Source organism: Salmo trutta, chromosome 12, assembly GCF_901001165.1.
Source record: "Salmo trutta chromosome 12, fSalTru1.1, whole genome shotgun sequence".
NCBI classification, from domain to species: domain Eukaryota; kingdom Metazoa; phylum Chordata; class Actinopteri; order Salmoniformes; family Salmonidae; genus Salmo; species Salmo trutta.
The window spans coordinates 70,573,956-70,589,605 of NC_042968.1; the positions used below are offsets into that span (position 1 = coordinate 70,573,956).

General features: G+C 43.8%; 1 protein-coding gene across 1 annotated transcript in view; it reads right to left on the reverse strand.

The window, feature by feature from the left end:
* LOC115204090 (astrotactin-2) overlaps positions 1-15,650 on the reverse strand; it is a 525,217-nt gene that overhangs the window by 104,142 nt on the left and 405,425 nt on the right. The window lies entirely within an intron of this gene.

A 15,650-nucleotide genomic window follows, 5' to 3' on the forward strand; every position in this document is an offset into this window, starting at 1 on the left:
GTCGCTCCTCTTTTCAGTTCGCTGCAGCTAGTGACTGGAACGAGCTGCAAAAAATACTCAAACTGGACTGTTTTATCTCCATATCTTCATTCAAAGACTCAATCATGGACACTCTTACTGACATTTGTGGCTGCTTTGTGTGATGTATTGTATTACCTTCTTGCCTTTGTGCTGTTGTCTGTGCCCAAAAATGTTTGTACCATCGTTTGTGCTCCTACCATATTGTGCTGCTGCCATATTGAGTTGCTACCATGTTGTTGTCATGTGGTGTTGCTACCATGCTGTGTTGTCATGTGATGCTGCCATGCTATGTTGTTGTCTTAGGTCTCTCTTTATGTAGTGTTGTGGTGTCTCTCTTGTCGTGAGGTGTGTTTTGTCCTATATACAGTTGAAGTTGGAAGTTTACATACACTAAGGTTGGAGTCATTAAAACTCGTTTTTCAACCCCTCCACAAATTTCTTGTTAACTATAGTTTTGGCAAGTCGGTTAAGACATCTACTTTGTGCATGACACAAGTAATTTTTCCAACAACTGTTTACAGACAGATTATTTCACTTATAATTCACTGTATCACAATTCCAGTGGGTCAGAAGTTTACATACACTAAGTTGACTGTGCCTTTAAACAGCTTGGAAAATTTCAGAAAATGATGTCATGGCTTTAGAAGCTTCTGATAGGCTAATTGACATAATTTGAGTCAATTGGAGGTGTACCTGTGGATGTATTTCAAGGCCTACCTTCAAACTCAGTGCCTCTTTGCTTGACATCATGGGAAAATTAAAAGAAATCAGCCAACACCTCATGAATTTTTTTTTAGACCTCCGCAGGTCTGGTTCATCCTTGGGAGCAATTTCCAAACGCCTGAAGGTACCACGTTCATCTGTACACACAATGGTACGCAAGTATAAACACCATGGGACCACACAGCCGTCATACCGCTTAGGAAGGAGATGCGTTCTGTCTCCTAGAGATGAACGTACTTTGGTGCGAAAAGTGCAAATCAATCCAAGAACAACAGCAAAGGACCTTGTGAAGATGCTGGAGGAAACAGGTACACAAGTATCTATATCCACAGTAAAACGAGTCCTATATCAACATAACCTGAAAGGCCGCTCAGCAAAGAAGAAGCCACTGCTCCAAAACCGGCATAGAAAAAACCCAGACTACGGTTTGCAACTGCACATGGGGACAAAGATCGTACTTTTTGGAGAAATGTCCTCTGGTCTGATGAAACAAAAACAGAACTGTTTGGCCATAATGACCATCGTTATGTTTGGAGAAAAAAGGGGGAGGCTTGCAAGCCGAAGAACATTATCCCAACCGTGAAACACGGGGGTGGCAGCATCATGTTGTGGGGCTGCTTTGCTGCAGGAGGGACTGGTGCACTTCACAAAATAGATGGCATCATGAGGTAGGACAATTATGTGGATATATTGAAGCAACATCTCAAGACATCAGTCAGGAAGTTAAAGCTTGGTTCCAAATGGGTCTTCCAAATGGACAATGACCCCAAGCATACTTCCAAAGTTGTGACAATATGGCTTAAGGACAACAAAGTCAAGGTATTGGAGTGGCCATCACAAAGCCCTGACCTCAATCCTATAGAACATTTGTGGGCAGAACTGAAAAAGCGTGTATGTAATTGAGTGTATGTAAACTTCTGACCAACTGGAAATGTGATGAAATAAATAAAAGCTGAAATAAATCATTCTCTCTACTAATATTCTGACATTTCACATTCTTAAAATAAAGTGGTGATTTTAACTGACCTAAAACAGGGATTTTTTACTAGGATTAAATGTCAGGAATTGTGAAAAACTGAGTTTAAATGTATTTGGCTAAGGTGTATGTAAACTTCTCACTTCAACTGTATTTTTTTTTTTATCCCAGCCCCCGTCCCCGCAGGAGAACTTTTGGTAGGCCATCATTGTAAATAACAATTTGTTCTTAACTGACTTGCCTAGTTAAATAAAGGTTAAATAAAAATAAAAAATAATAATAATTGGCTTTTCAGACTGCAGGAAAAATAACAGATTCGAATCGGATATGCAAATTAATAAGATTTCTGCTTAAGAGCATTATACACCTGGAATGTACAATATTTGCCCATAATTCAAAAATGATTCAAGCTCTGTCAAGTTGGTTGTTGATCATTGCCAGGTAGCCATTTTCAATGCTTGCCATAGATTTTCAAGCCAATTTAAGTCAAAACTGTAACAAAGCCACTCAGGAACATTCAATGTCATCTTGGTAAGCAACTTCAGTGTATATTTGGCCTTATTTTTTAGATAATTGTCCTGCTGAAATGTGAATTTGTCTCCCAGTATCTGTTGGAAAGCAGACTGAACCAAGTTTTCCTCTAGAATTTACCCTGTGCTTGGCTCTATTCCGTTTCTTTTATCCTAAAAAACTTCCTAGTCCTTGCAGATGACTAGCATACACAGAACATGATGCAGCCACCACCATGCTTGAAAATATGAAGAGTGGTACTCAGTGATGTGTTGTTTTGGATTTGCCCCAAACATAATGTTAATTGCTTTGCTACATTTTTTGCAGTATTACTTCAGTGCCTTGTTGCAAGAAGGATGCATGTTTTGGAATATTCATAATATGTACAGGCTTCTTTCTTTTTACTCTGTGAATTAGGTTAGTATTGTGTAATAATTACAATGTTGTTGATCAGTTTTCTCCTATCACAGCCAATTAACTCTGTAACTGTTTTAAAGTCACCAAGCCTCTCCGGCAACTGAGTTAGGAAGTACGCCTGTATCTTTGTAGTGACTGGATGTATTGATACACCTTCCAAAGAGTAATTAATAACTTCACCATGCTCAAAGGGATATTCAATGTCTGGTTTTTTTTCTACCAATAGGTGCCCTTCTTTGCGAGGCATTGGAAAACCATGGTTCAGTATTTGAGATGGCGATTGAGATTAAATCAAGGCAGTCGGGGTAGTTGTTCTGAAAAGCTCTGGCCATATAGAGACAGACACTGAGAGTGGAATGCCTCCAGAAGCCGATGTTGCCATCCCCCGAAACAGTGGTTGCATCGTTAGCGCTAAAAGCCCAGACAGTCCTTCATGGGGACTGACTTCCCCAGCCCTCACTCACTCAGTGCTGTGTATACAGCTCTGGAACGTGCAGCAGCAAGACAGACCGTGCAGCAAGAAAGAGGCAGACAGAAAGAGAGGAGCAGAGAGGAAAAGAGAAAAGGAGAGGAGATGGAGAGAGAAACAGAAAGGCAGAGAGAAACAAAGAAAGGAGTGTGTATTCTAATAATTACTTTAATTGTGTTAATAATAACTATTTGTATACCACTTTCGATACAAGTTACAAAGTACTTCACATCATAAAATCATAAAATAAAACGTAGTGCAATGTACAGTAAGGGAGCCTGGGCTGGGATGCCTTCCTCCCTTCAGCGAGGGCCCCCCTGCTAGGCGATAGGATCAACAGGCCTCCAGCAGTCAGTCAGTCAGGTCTTTCCCCTTACTTACCCTCCAACACTACCCCCTCTAAATGAGCGTGCTGAATGAGCCCCTATTAGTGGGAAGCCCACTCAGCCTAGCCAACACTGCAATCCACAAATAATGACTTTCCTGAGAGAGACAGGCAAGGTAGGGGAAAAAAATGTGGAAGAAAGTGATTGCATTTCTTGAGATTATGAGATCCCCGCCAACCATGTGGCTAAATGTTGGCTGAACAATAGAAAGAGACGAGACACAAAAAGACAGAAAGAGAGAGACTCCTCCACAGTCCGCAACTCAGTCAATGGGAACCAGATCATCAGCAAACACAACAGGAAGCCTTTGGGGAGCACATGCAGACCCATAGACAAACATGGGAAATTATCTCTAATGCTGGGGAGGCTGGGGGGAGACCACAGCTCTGCCTCACATTCCTAGAAAACCCCCCAGTCAGGCCGGTTTTGCTTGACTGCACGGCTGCACATTTGAAAAATAGACAAACCGATTACGGCCCTGTGTTTATGTTTCAAAGAGTAATGCAATCCAGTCTCAACTGGGTAAACAGGGGGGGTGGTCTAATTGTGGCTCGGAGGAGGGTAGAAGAGGTAAGACCTGAAGGGTCTACTACAAAACAGGATCAATGAGTTAGCCAGCTTTGATAAATAATTACTTCTGGCCGATTAACAATGCAAAACCTAGATATGTGTTTTTAGTTGTTGTGTCAATTAGACCATGCCCATTTCAAGCTTACAGTGCCTTCAGAAAGTATTCAGATCCCTTGACTTTTTCCACATTTTGTTAGGTTAATTAAAATGTTGTTTTTCCTCATCAATCTACACACAATACCACATAATGACAAAGCAAAAACAGGTTTTTAGATATATATAATTTATATATATATTTAAAAATGAAACATTACATTTACATAAGTATTCAGACCCTTTACTCAGTACTTTGTTGTGGGTTCAATTCCGGTAGTGGGTTCAATTCCGGGTTCTGGCTGGGCCACTCAAGGACATTCAGCACTTGTCCCGAAGCCACTACCGCATTGTCTTGGCTTTGTGCTTAGGGTCGTTGGTCTGTTGGAAGGTGAAACTTCACCCCAGCCTGAGGTACTGAGAGCTCTGGAGCAGGTTTTCATTAAGGATCTCTCTGTACTTTGCTCTGTTCATCTTTGCCTCAATCCTGACAAGTCTCCCAGTCCCTGCCGCAACAAACATCATCAACATCCGCAAACATCCCCACATCATGATGCTGCAACCACCATGCTTCACCTTACAGATGGTGCCAGGTTTCCTCCAAATGTGACGCTTGGCATTCAGGCCAAAGAGTTCCATCTTGGTTTCATCAGACCAGAGAATCGTGTTTCTCATGGTCTGAAAGTTTTCGTGGCTTTTGCTGAAGAGTAGCTTCCGTCTGGCCACTCTATCATAAAGGCCTGATTGTTGGAGTGCTGCAGAGATTGTTGTCCTTCTGGAAGGTTCTCCCATCTCCACAGAAGAAATCTAAAGCTCTGTCAGAGTGACCATTGGGTTCTTGGTCACCTCCCTGACCAAGGCCCTTCTCCCCTGATTGCTCAGTTTGACCAGGCGGCCAGCTCTAGGAAGAGTCCTGGTGGTTCTAAACTTCTTCCATTTAAGAATGATGGAGGCCACTGTGTTCTTGGGGACCTTGAATGCTGCAGACAATTTTTAGTAGCCTTCCCCAGATCTGTGCTTCGACACAATGCTGTCTCTGAGCTCTATGGACAATTCATTCGACCTCAAGGCTTGGTTTTTGGATTCACAGTCAACTTTGGGACCTTATATAGACAGGCATGTGCCTTTCCAAATCATGTCCAACCAAATGAATTTACCACAGGTGGACTCCAATCAAGTTGTAGAAACATTTCAAGGATGATCAATGGAAACAAGTTGCACTGGAGCTCAATTTCGAGTCTTATAGAAAAGGGTCTGAATACTTATGTAAATAAGGTATTTCAGTTTTTTTTTATATACATTTGCAAAAATGTATAAAAAACAGTTTTCGCTTAGTCATTATTTTTTTTTATTTTTTTTTTATTTCACCTTTATTTAACCAGGTAGGCAAGTTGAGAACAAGTTCTCATTTACAATTGCAACCTGGCCAAGATAAAGCAAAGCAGTTCGACACATACAACAACAAAGAGTTACACATGGAGTAAAACAAACATACAGTCAATAATACAGTAGAAAAATAAGTCTATATACAATGTGAGCAAATGAGGTGAGATAAGGGAGGTAAAGGCAAAAAAGGCCATGGTGGCAAAGTAAATACAATATAGCAAGTAAAACACTGGAATGGTAGATTTGTAGTGGAAGAAAGTGCAAAGAAGAAATAGAAATAATGGGTACAAAGGAGCTAAATAAATAAATACAGTAGGGGAAGAGGTAGTTGTTTGGGCTAAATTATAGATGGGCTATGTACAGGTGCAGGGATCTGTGAGCTGCTCTGACAGCTGGTGCATAAAGCTAGTGAGGGAGATAAGTGTTTCCAGTTTCAGAGATTTTTGTAGTTCGTTCCAGTCATTGGCAGCGGAGAACTGGAAGGAGAGACGGCCAAAGGAGGAATTGGCTTTGGGGGTGACCAGAGAGATATACCTTCTGGAGCGCGTGCTACAGGTGGGTGCTGCTATGGTGACCAGTGAGCTGAGATAAGGGGGGACTTTACCTAGCAGGGTCTTGTAGATGACCTGGAGCCAGTGGGTTTGGCGACGAGTATGAAGCGAGGGCCAGCCAACGAGAGCGTACAGGTCGCAGTGGTGGGTAGTATATGGGGCTTTGGTGACAAAACGGATGGCACTGTGATAGACTGCATCCAGTTTATTGAGTAGGGTGTTGGAGGCTATTTTGTAAATGACATCGCTGAAGTCGAGGATCGGTAGGATGGTCAGTTTTACGAGGGTATGTTTGGCAGCATGAGTGAAGGATGCTTTGTTGCAAAATAGGAAGCCAATTCTAGATTTAACTTTGGATTGGAGATGTTTGATGTGAGTCTGGAAGGAGAGCTTACAGTCTAACCAGACACCTAGGTATTTGTAGTTGTCCACATATTCTAAGTAAGAACCGTCCAGAGTAGTGATGCTGGACGGGCGGGCAGGTGCGGGCAGCGATTGGTTGAAGAGCATGCATTTAGTTTTACTTGTATTTAAGAGCAGTTGGAGGCTACGGAAGGAGAGTTGTATGGCATTGAAGCTCGTCTGGAGGGTTGTTAACACAGTGTCCAAAGAAGGGCCAGAAGTATACAGAATGGTGTCGTCTGCGTAGAGGTGGATCAGAGACTCACCAGCAGCAAGAGCGACATCATTGATGTATACAGAGAAAAGAGTTGGCCCAAGAATTGAACCCTGAGGCACCCCCATAGAGACTACCAGAGGGCCGGACAACAGGCCCTCCGATTTGACACATTGAACACTATCAGAGAAGTAGTTGGTGAACCAGGCAAGGCAATCATTTGAGAAACCAAGGCTATTGAGTCTGCCGATGAGGATGTGGTGATTGACAGAGTCGAAAGCCTTGGCCAGGTCAATGAATACGGCAGCACAGTATTGTTTCTTATCGAAGGCGGTTACGATATCGTTTAGGACCTTGAGCGTGGTTGAGGTGCACCCATGACCAGCTCTGAAACCAGATTGCATAGCAGAGAAGGTGCGGTGGGATTCGAAATGGTCGGTAATCTGTTTGTTGGCTTGGCTTTCGAAGACCTTAGAAAGGCAGGGTAGGATAGATATAGGTCTGTAGCAGTTTGGGTCAAGAGTGTCCCCTCCTTTGAAGAGGGGGATGACAGCAGCTGCTTTCCAATCTTTTGGAATCTCAGACGACACGAAAGAGAGGTTGAACAGGCTAGTAATAGGGGTTGCAACAATTTCGGCAGATAATTTTAGAAAGAAAGGGTCCAGATTGTCTAGCCCGGCTGATTTGTAGGGGTCCAGATTTTGCAGCTCTTTCAGAACATCAGCTGACTGGATTTGGGAGAAGGAGAAATGGGGAAGGCTTGGGCGAGTACCTGTGGGGGGTGCAGTGCTGTTGACCGCAGTAGGGGTATTGTGTGTAGATTGATGATTATTTTTTTCTTCAATCCATTTTAGTACAAGGCTGTAACGTAACAAAATGTGGAAAAAGTCAAGGAGTCTGTATACTTTCTGAAAGCACTGCTTCTTTTTCCCCAAAAGAAGTTATTTCTGAATATTTAGGCAAGTTAGCAGGCTAACTCATTGAGCCTGCTTTGTAGTATACCCTTCAGGGGCAGGATGAAAAAACAACAACAGAACAGACATGAGCCTGTTATGGATACATGGTAAGTGTTAATATGTCAAGCACGTTTAGTATAAAACAAAATACGTGACACACACAGACATGTACACAGAAACACACACAACAGGAAAATCCCTCCATGACATGGCCTGGCACAATTCTGCACACAGCTGAAACACAGGGAGAAACTACTGTCCAATCCTGTTAGTTGAGCCATGGTACGGCAGTGGAGGATAGGATGATACACTATCCCGTATTGATTAACAGTAGATTATGCTTTTCCCAGAACACTGATGGATCCATATAAGTTGTGGCCAGTGCTACCGGGGGTGGGGAAGAAGCAATAGCCTACTGTTTGCACTTCAAGAAAAAGGGGTTGGACAGGGAGGCCCCTTAAGGGGGTTGGATTGCAGGCAAACATCATGCCTGAGAAGAAAAAAAAAAAGTTTCATAGCTGGAATGGTGGAGCACTTTATTCTATTGCCTTCATGATAAAGCATAGACTTATACAGTTGAAGTTGGAAGTTTACATACACCTTAGCCAAATACATTTAAACTCTGTTTTTCACAATTCCTGACATTTAATCCTAGTAAAAATTCCCTGTTTTAGGTCAGTTAGGATGGCCACTTTATTTTAAGAATGTGAAATGTCAGAATAATAGTAGTCCATTTGGAAGACCCATTTGTGTCTAAGCTTTAACTTCCTGACTGATGTCTTGAGATGTTGCTTCAATATATCCACATATGTGTCCTTCCTCATGATGCCATCTTTTTTGTTTAGTGCACCAGTCCCTCCTGCAGCAAAGCACCCCACAACATGATGCTGCCACCCCCGTGCTTCACAGTTGGGATGGTGTTCTTTGGCCTGCAAGCCTCTCCCTTTTATCTCCAAACATAACGATGGTCATTATGGCCAAACAGTTATATTTTTGTTTCATCAGACCATAGGACATTTCTCCAAAAAGTACGATCTTTGTCCCCATGTGCAGCTGCAAACCGTAATCTGGCTTTTTTATGGCGGTTTTGGAGCAGTGGATTCTTCCTTGCTGAGCGACCTTTCAGGTTATGTTGATATAGGACTCGTTTTACTGTGGATATAGATACTTTTGTACCTGTTTCCCCCAGCATCTTCACAAGGTCCTTTGCTGTTGTTCTGGGATTGATATGCACTTTTCGCACCAAAGTACATTCATCTCTAGGAGACAGAATGTGTCTCCTTCCTGAGCGGTATGACGGCTGCGTGGTCCCATGGTGTTTATACTTGCGTACTATTGTTTGTACAGGTGAATGTGTTATCTTCAGGCGTTTGGAAATTGCTCCCAAGAATGAACCAGACTTGTGGAGGTCTACAATTTTTTTTCTGTGGTCTTGGCTGATTTCTTTGGATTTTCCCATGATGTCAAGCAAAGAGGCACTGAGTTTGAAGGTAGGCCTTGAAATACATCCACAGGTACACCTCCAATTGACTCAAATTATGTCAATTAGCCTATCAGAAGCTTCTAAAGCCATGACATCATTTTCTGGAATTTTCCAAGCTTTTTAAAGGCACAGTCAACTTAGTGAATGTAAACTTCTGACCCACTGGAATTGTGATACAGTGAATTATAAATGAAATAATCTGTCTGTAAACAATTGTTGGAAAAATTACTTGTGTCATGCACAAAGTAGATGTCCTAACCGACTTGTCAAAATTATAGTTTGTTAAAAAGAAATTTGTGGAGTGGTTGAAAAACGAGTTTTAATGACTCTAACCTAAGTGTATGTAAACTTCCCGCTTCAACTGTAGATTTAGGAGAGTATTTTTTCCCTCTTAAAGGGCAATTCTGTCACTTTTCAACCTCATAATCATAATCTCCAGCACCAAACCAGTGTCTACATATGTGAAAACAGAGTGGTTCTATGATCTGTGTTAAACATTTTTTAGAAAAAAACGGTGATTTTTAAAACCTGCAACGAGTTTCTAGCTCAAGGGACGGTATTCTTGTCACTGCGAATCTCATAGTGTTTGAAAATCATAGTTTTTAAAATGTAGTTTTTAAAGTAAACTTTTTTTACTTTATATATTTCTTTGAGAGAAATTCAATTCTGCACACTCCTCTCCACTTTGACCAGTGTGACATAGCTCTGCCGGTTGGCCCCAAGCAGTGTCCCCCCTGTCCTGCCCACGCCACCAAATCCGCTGACATCACACTAGCCAGTAGACAATGTAGCACCTGGTTTGGCTCACTATGCAGAAAGCCATCACTTACAAGAAGAGCAGGGGATCATGGTGACCTCCTAGCATATTAATCTGTTTGGCTAATCTACGCCGGCCACATTACTGTCCATCTCCTCTGGCTAATTTGTGAAAACACTGGCCAGCTGGCCTGCACTATTGATTTATTGGAGGATCCAGGGTGGTGAGAGTCAGCGAGGAGCAGAATAGCAGGATAGCGGTGACAGCGGTGCAGTGTGATGTGGGTGGCAAGGACCCCTCTCCATCCTGTTAACAAAGGATAGAACATCTAGATCTCCAGTTTTTAGGAACTCCATCAAGCGGAGGACTTCCAGGAACTAGGGGACATTGGGGCCAATTGCAGGGTGGTTCACAGAAGGTTTGATGGGGGCTGGGGTGGCGGCTGGGGTGGAGGCTGGGTCACTAAGGAACCCTAACCCATATTGAGTTTCAAGAGAGTCAACCTGGTCTCAGGATGCTCTAAGCTAATTTGATCCAGGCTTAATGGCAACTTGAATGGCTCTGTGCTGTGGGTTTCCAGCCTCTTCGTGTTCAAATTAATCAATTTGGTAAAAAGCGGTGTCTTCACACTTTTTTCCCCCCGGTGACAAATTTGAGCAAGGGGTGGCCAGGTCTGTTGTCATAACCTTTCTTAGAGAGGCTTAGAGCTTATTGGATAAACCTGCAGCCTTGATGCACTTGGGGTAAACCGTTTCCAGGGGGCATTTTTGAAGAGGAGATCCAAACAGTTTCCATTCAATTACACAGTCACCATCCACATCCAATCACCCATCCCAACTCCAGAAAGCACACAAAAAAAAGTTGAGAGGCCACCCCAGTAAACTCGTTAATTTTCCTCAAGCCCTGAGTTTAACAAGTTTAAGGAGACTGCATGAGTCAAACCTGGGTCTGCACCCGACCTTGTGCAGGAAACGCCATTTAGGAAAACAGAAAAGACGTGTGGGGGGGTGGATGGTGGGAGTGTGGTGGGGGCGGAGGTTGGGGAGGTTGGGGGGGTTGATTACTCAGCAAGATACACAGTGTTCTGAGTCATTAGCCTCACAGCCAATTTGTTCAATAGCTCTGCCATAATTCAATCAGGGCCATGCAGGACTCAGGCCTGCTGGCAACCTCCACTGGCATGAGTTTATTTATTTATCCATTGAGGTATTGGGCTCTGTCACTGAAACAGGGCCAGGGGAGGGTCCTTCTAGGGGGAGAGTAGCTAACTGCTTAAAGTTAGGCTCCAAATACAGTAGGTAGGTATAGTCTCAGCGTGGGGTAGGATCTGGGGTTATGAAACATACATTCATAACAGGCCTGACTCAACACTTCCGCAAAGCGGTGGTGAGAGGTCTCTGTCATTATCCGACTGAGAGATAAACATCGTACATAACATGTAATGTAAAACCACTTCAAAGATCATCTTTTTCTTCTCCCGTTTTCTTCGTCAAATCCTTAAACTAGCCCTGTCGTAATCGTAGCATTGAAGACAGAGTTGGAGAGTGACTTTTACGTTCTCTCAAAAATGTTTTCCTGGAACCGTGATGTTGAGGTGAGGAGGGGGGCAGTGAATTTTGTTGTTTTAATCCTTTGCCCCATTGTTCCGGTAGGGCTGTTTTTCGAGGAAGCAGACAGATGGATAATTCCAGATAGTAACACAATACCTGTCTACTTTTGTAATGGGCAGATCGAAATGGGAGGAACATGACAAGCCTTGTCATAGGCAGACAGCAGGGGCAGCAGCAGCGGCGGCAAGACGGCAGCTTGGCATTGAGAACCGCAGGTAGTTTTGCATGGCTGGAGATACAAACTGGGTTTGTACATACAGGCACACAAGGGCAACATCCTTTCCTTTTTGCTTCACAATAAACAACCATGATTTCTCTTTGTTTATTTATTGTAGCATCTTAGTGAAAGCTTTTTGCGTAGCCGTCTTTTTCCTGGTGGGGGAGAGGGGTAGTCAAGGCACAGTTTCAATCAATGTACTGCCTTTATCGTGTAGTAGAGATATATGGCCAGGCCGTTGTGTCTGCTATGCTAATAGGAGCAGGAGTCTTTCAGAGAGCTGGCCAAGAGCAGCACTAGCTTCTCCCTGTAGGGTCGATGCATCAATACCAAGCTAATAATCCCGCTACCTCGGAGGGCCGACCCTCGCCAGTGACCCACCGCAGTCTGCCCCCCCCCTGTCCCCAGAAGACTAGAAGGAGGAGAAAAATAGGACACTTTGCTCTTCCTTACGTTTATGTATCGACTGAGCCCACTAGGGGCTGTCTGCTATCGATTGTGCCTCTTTTCTTCGTGGCTGAGACAGGCGCTTGGTATGTGCAGCACGTATGGGCTGGGGTCTTTGTTGTTGTGCATGTGTGCGTGTGTGTTGCCAGTGCTATTGCTGCTGTGCTGCATGCTGTAATTTCAGTCAGGCAGAGTAATTAGATGCTTGACCATTCTGGTCCCGGTGGAGGTGGTGGGGAACGGGTAGTGGTGTGTGTGCGTGTGTGCGTGTGTGCGCGTGTGTGCGTGCGTCTGTGTCGTCTGTGTGTGTCTATGTAAGTGAGGGGACAAGGGACATCCGTTGTCAGCCAGTGCCAATGCAATCCAGTTAGCAGGTGAGTCATAAACATAATCATACACACATACAGTGCAAGTCAAAAGTTTGGACACACCTACTCATTCATGGGTTTTTCTTTATTTTTACTATTTTCTACATTGTAGAATAGTGAAGACATCAAAACTATGAAATAAAACAACAGGACAATGACCCAACACACCTGCAGGCTGTGTAAGGACTATTTGACCAAGAAGGAGAGCAATGTACTGCTGCATCAGATGACCTGGCCTCCACAATCACCCGATCTCAACCCAATTGAGATGGTTTGGGATGAGTTGGACCGCAGAGTGAAGGAAAAGCAGCCAACAAGTGCTCAGCATATGTGGGAACTCCTTCAAGACTGTTGGAAAAGCATTCCAGCTAAAACTGGTTGAGAGAATGACAAGAGTTTGCAAAGCTGTCATCAAGGGAAAGGGTTGCTACTCTGAAGAATCTAAAACTTAAAATATATTTTGATTTGTTAAACACCTTTTTTGGTTACTACATGACTCCATATGAGTTATTTCATAGTTTTGATGTCTTCACTATTATTCTACAATGTAGAAAATAGTAAAAAAAATAAAGAAAAAACCTTGAATGAGTAGGTGTGTCTAAACTTTTGACTAGTACTGGACATGCATGCACACATGCACCCACACACACACACACACACACACACACACACACACACACACACACACACACACACACACACACACAAACAAGTGCAGTGGACCTCCTAATTGCATCTCCCTCTCCTCAGATTGAGCCCAGCTGAGGGAAGATGGTGTAAACTAAATGTCAAGCGGAGCCAGACCCTCAGCTAAATCACCTTAGGGATGAGATTCCAAACATGACTAGCTTCCAGTATCTAATAATCAAAGGTTCCTCTCAAGGGGGAAACATCAGCCAAAACAGCAACACAGTCATGACAAGACAATACAGTTGAATCTACAGAAATTATACACAATCAAACACACGCACACACGCACGCCCGCCCGCCCGCACACACAAACATAACTCTCTGCATTTATCCCCACAAGAGGAGAACCATGACGTCACCTTTTTCTATTCTCCACACCACAGTGCATTTTAAATAGTGAAAGTTAACCCACTTACTCCACCTAGGGGGGATTTTGGTAACTACATCTACCAGGGTTGGGCTCAAATTGAATTGAAGGCAGTCAATTCAGGAAATTATTTGAATTTAAAATTCAGAAATGTTAAAACTCTTAAAATAAATAGCTTCTGCTTTTCAGTTTATTGAGAAGTGATTGAAAAAAAATCCCTTTTTCGATTATTGAATTGTAATTTGTATTTACTTCCTGATTTGACTGCCTTTAATTCAAAGCCCAACCCTGACATTACAGCCAAGCACGATTGTGTCAACTTCACTGTGGTAAAACAAAAATATCCTTATACTGTATACTATTATATTCTCAAAGCAGCCAAATTACAAACGGATGTGTGAATAAATGACATAAACTATACAAATATGTTTCCTGTTCTTGAATTTCCTGTACGGTTATAGCAAATGAACGGTTGAACCCTTTGACCAGATGGCACATCTATTTTTATCATCTTATTTTCTACTGAAATATAATTTTATTCTATAAAATTACTTTAATTCATATTTACACTCAGTAAACTGTACTATTGTTTTGACACTTCCACATATCTCTCTATTTCCTCTCTGCCTTTCCCCCATTTAAACTCTTTGATGATGTCATTCTGGACATGGCTGTCTCCCCAATCCCCCCATTGTCACCTATCCTTTACCCACCATCCTTCTCTCTCCCTTTCTCCTCCCTCCTTTCCACCCACCTCTGTGGTGACGTACAGTACCAGTCAAAAGCCTTAATGACAGCTTTGCACACTCTTGGCATTCTCTCAACCAGCTTCATTAGGTAGTCACCTGAAACGCATTTCAATTAACATGTGTTCCTTGTTAAAAGTTCATTTGTGGAATTTCTTTCCTTAATGCGTTTGAGCATTAAGAAAAACCCTTGAATGAGTAGGTGTGTCCAAACTTTTGACTGGTACTGTAGTTATTTATCAAACAGAGGAGAGCTCCCCATCGCCCTCTCTCTACCACCCACCTTTCCTTCATCTATCTCCACTGCTTCCCTCATTCCTTCTCTCTCCACTGCCTCCTTCCTTCTCAACATCCCTCTCCACTGCTCCCATCCTTCATTCTCTCTATCTCTCTCTACTGCCTTCCTCCTTCCTTATCTTCATCCCTCTCTACCGCCCCCCTACCTTCTTCTTTCCATCCCTCTTCACTGCCCCCCCCTCCTTCCTTCTCTCCCTCCCTCTCCACTGCCCCCCTACTTCCTTCTCTCCATCCCTCTCCACTGCCTTCCTCCTTCCTTCCTTCTCCCCTCCCCCTCCACTGCCCCCTACTTCCTTCTCTCCATCTCTCTCCACTGCCTTCCTCCTTCCTTCTCTCCATCCCTCTCCACTGCCCCCTACTTCCTTCTCTCCATCCCTCTCCACTGCCCACAACTTCCTTCTCTCCATCCCTCTCCACCTCCCCCCTACTTCCTTCTCTCCCTCCCCCTTCCACTGCCCCCCCTCCTTCCTTCTCTCCATCCCTCTCCACTGCCCCCCTACTTCCTTCTCTCCCTCCCTCTCCACTGCCCCCCTACTTCCTTCTCTCCATTCCTCTCCACTGCCCCCTCCTTCCTTCTCTCCCTCCCTCTCCACTGCCCCGCTCCTTCCCTCCATCCCTCTCCACTGCCCCCTACTTCTTTCTCTCCATCCCTCTCCACCGCCCCCCCTACTTCCTTCTTTCCATCCCTCTCCACTGCCTCCCTACTTACTTCTTTCCATCCCTCTCCACTGCCTCCTACCTTCTCTCCATCCCTCTCCAGTTTCCTACCTTCTCTCCATCCCTCTCCACTGCCTCCTACCTTCTCTCCATCTATCTCCACTGTTCCCCTCCTTCCTTCTCTCCATTGCCTCTTTCCCCTCCATCCCTCACCTCTTTGGTGACGTAGTTCTGTACCAGACTATAGAGGGGTCTCCCCCCATCATCCCTATTCTTTTCCCACCATCCTTCTCTCCCTCTGTTCCCCCCTCCCTTCATCTGTTCCTTGTTCCACCCT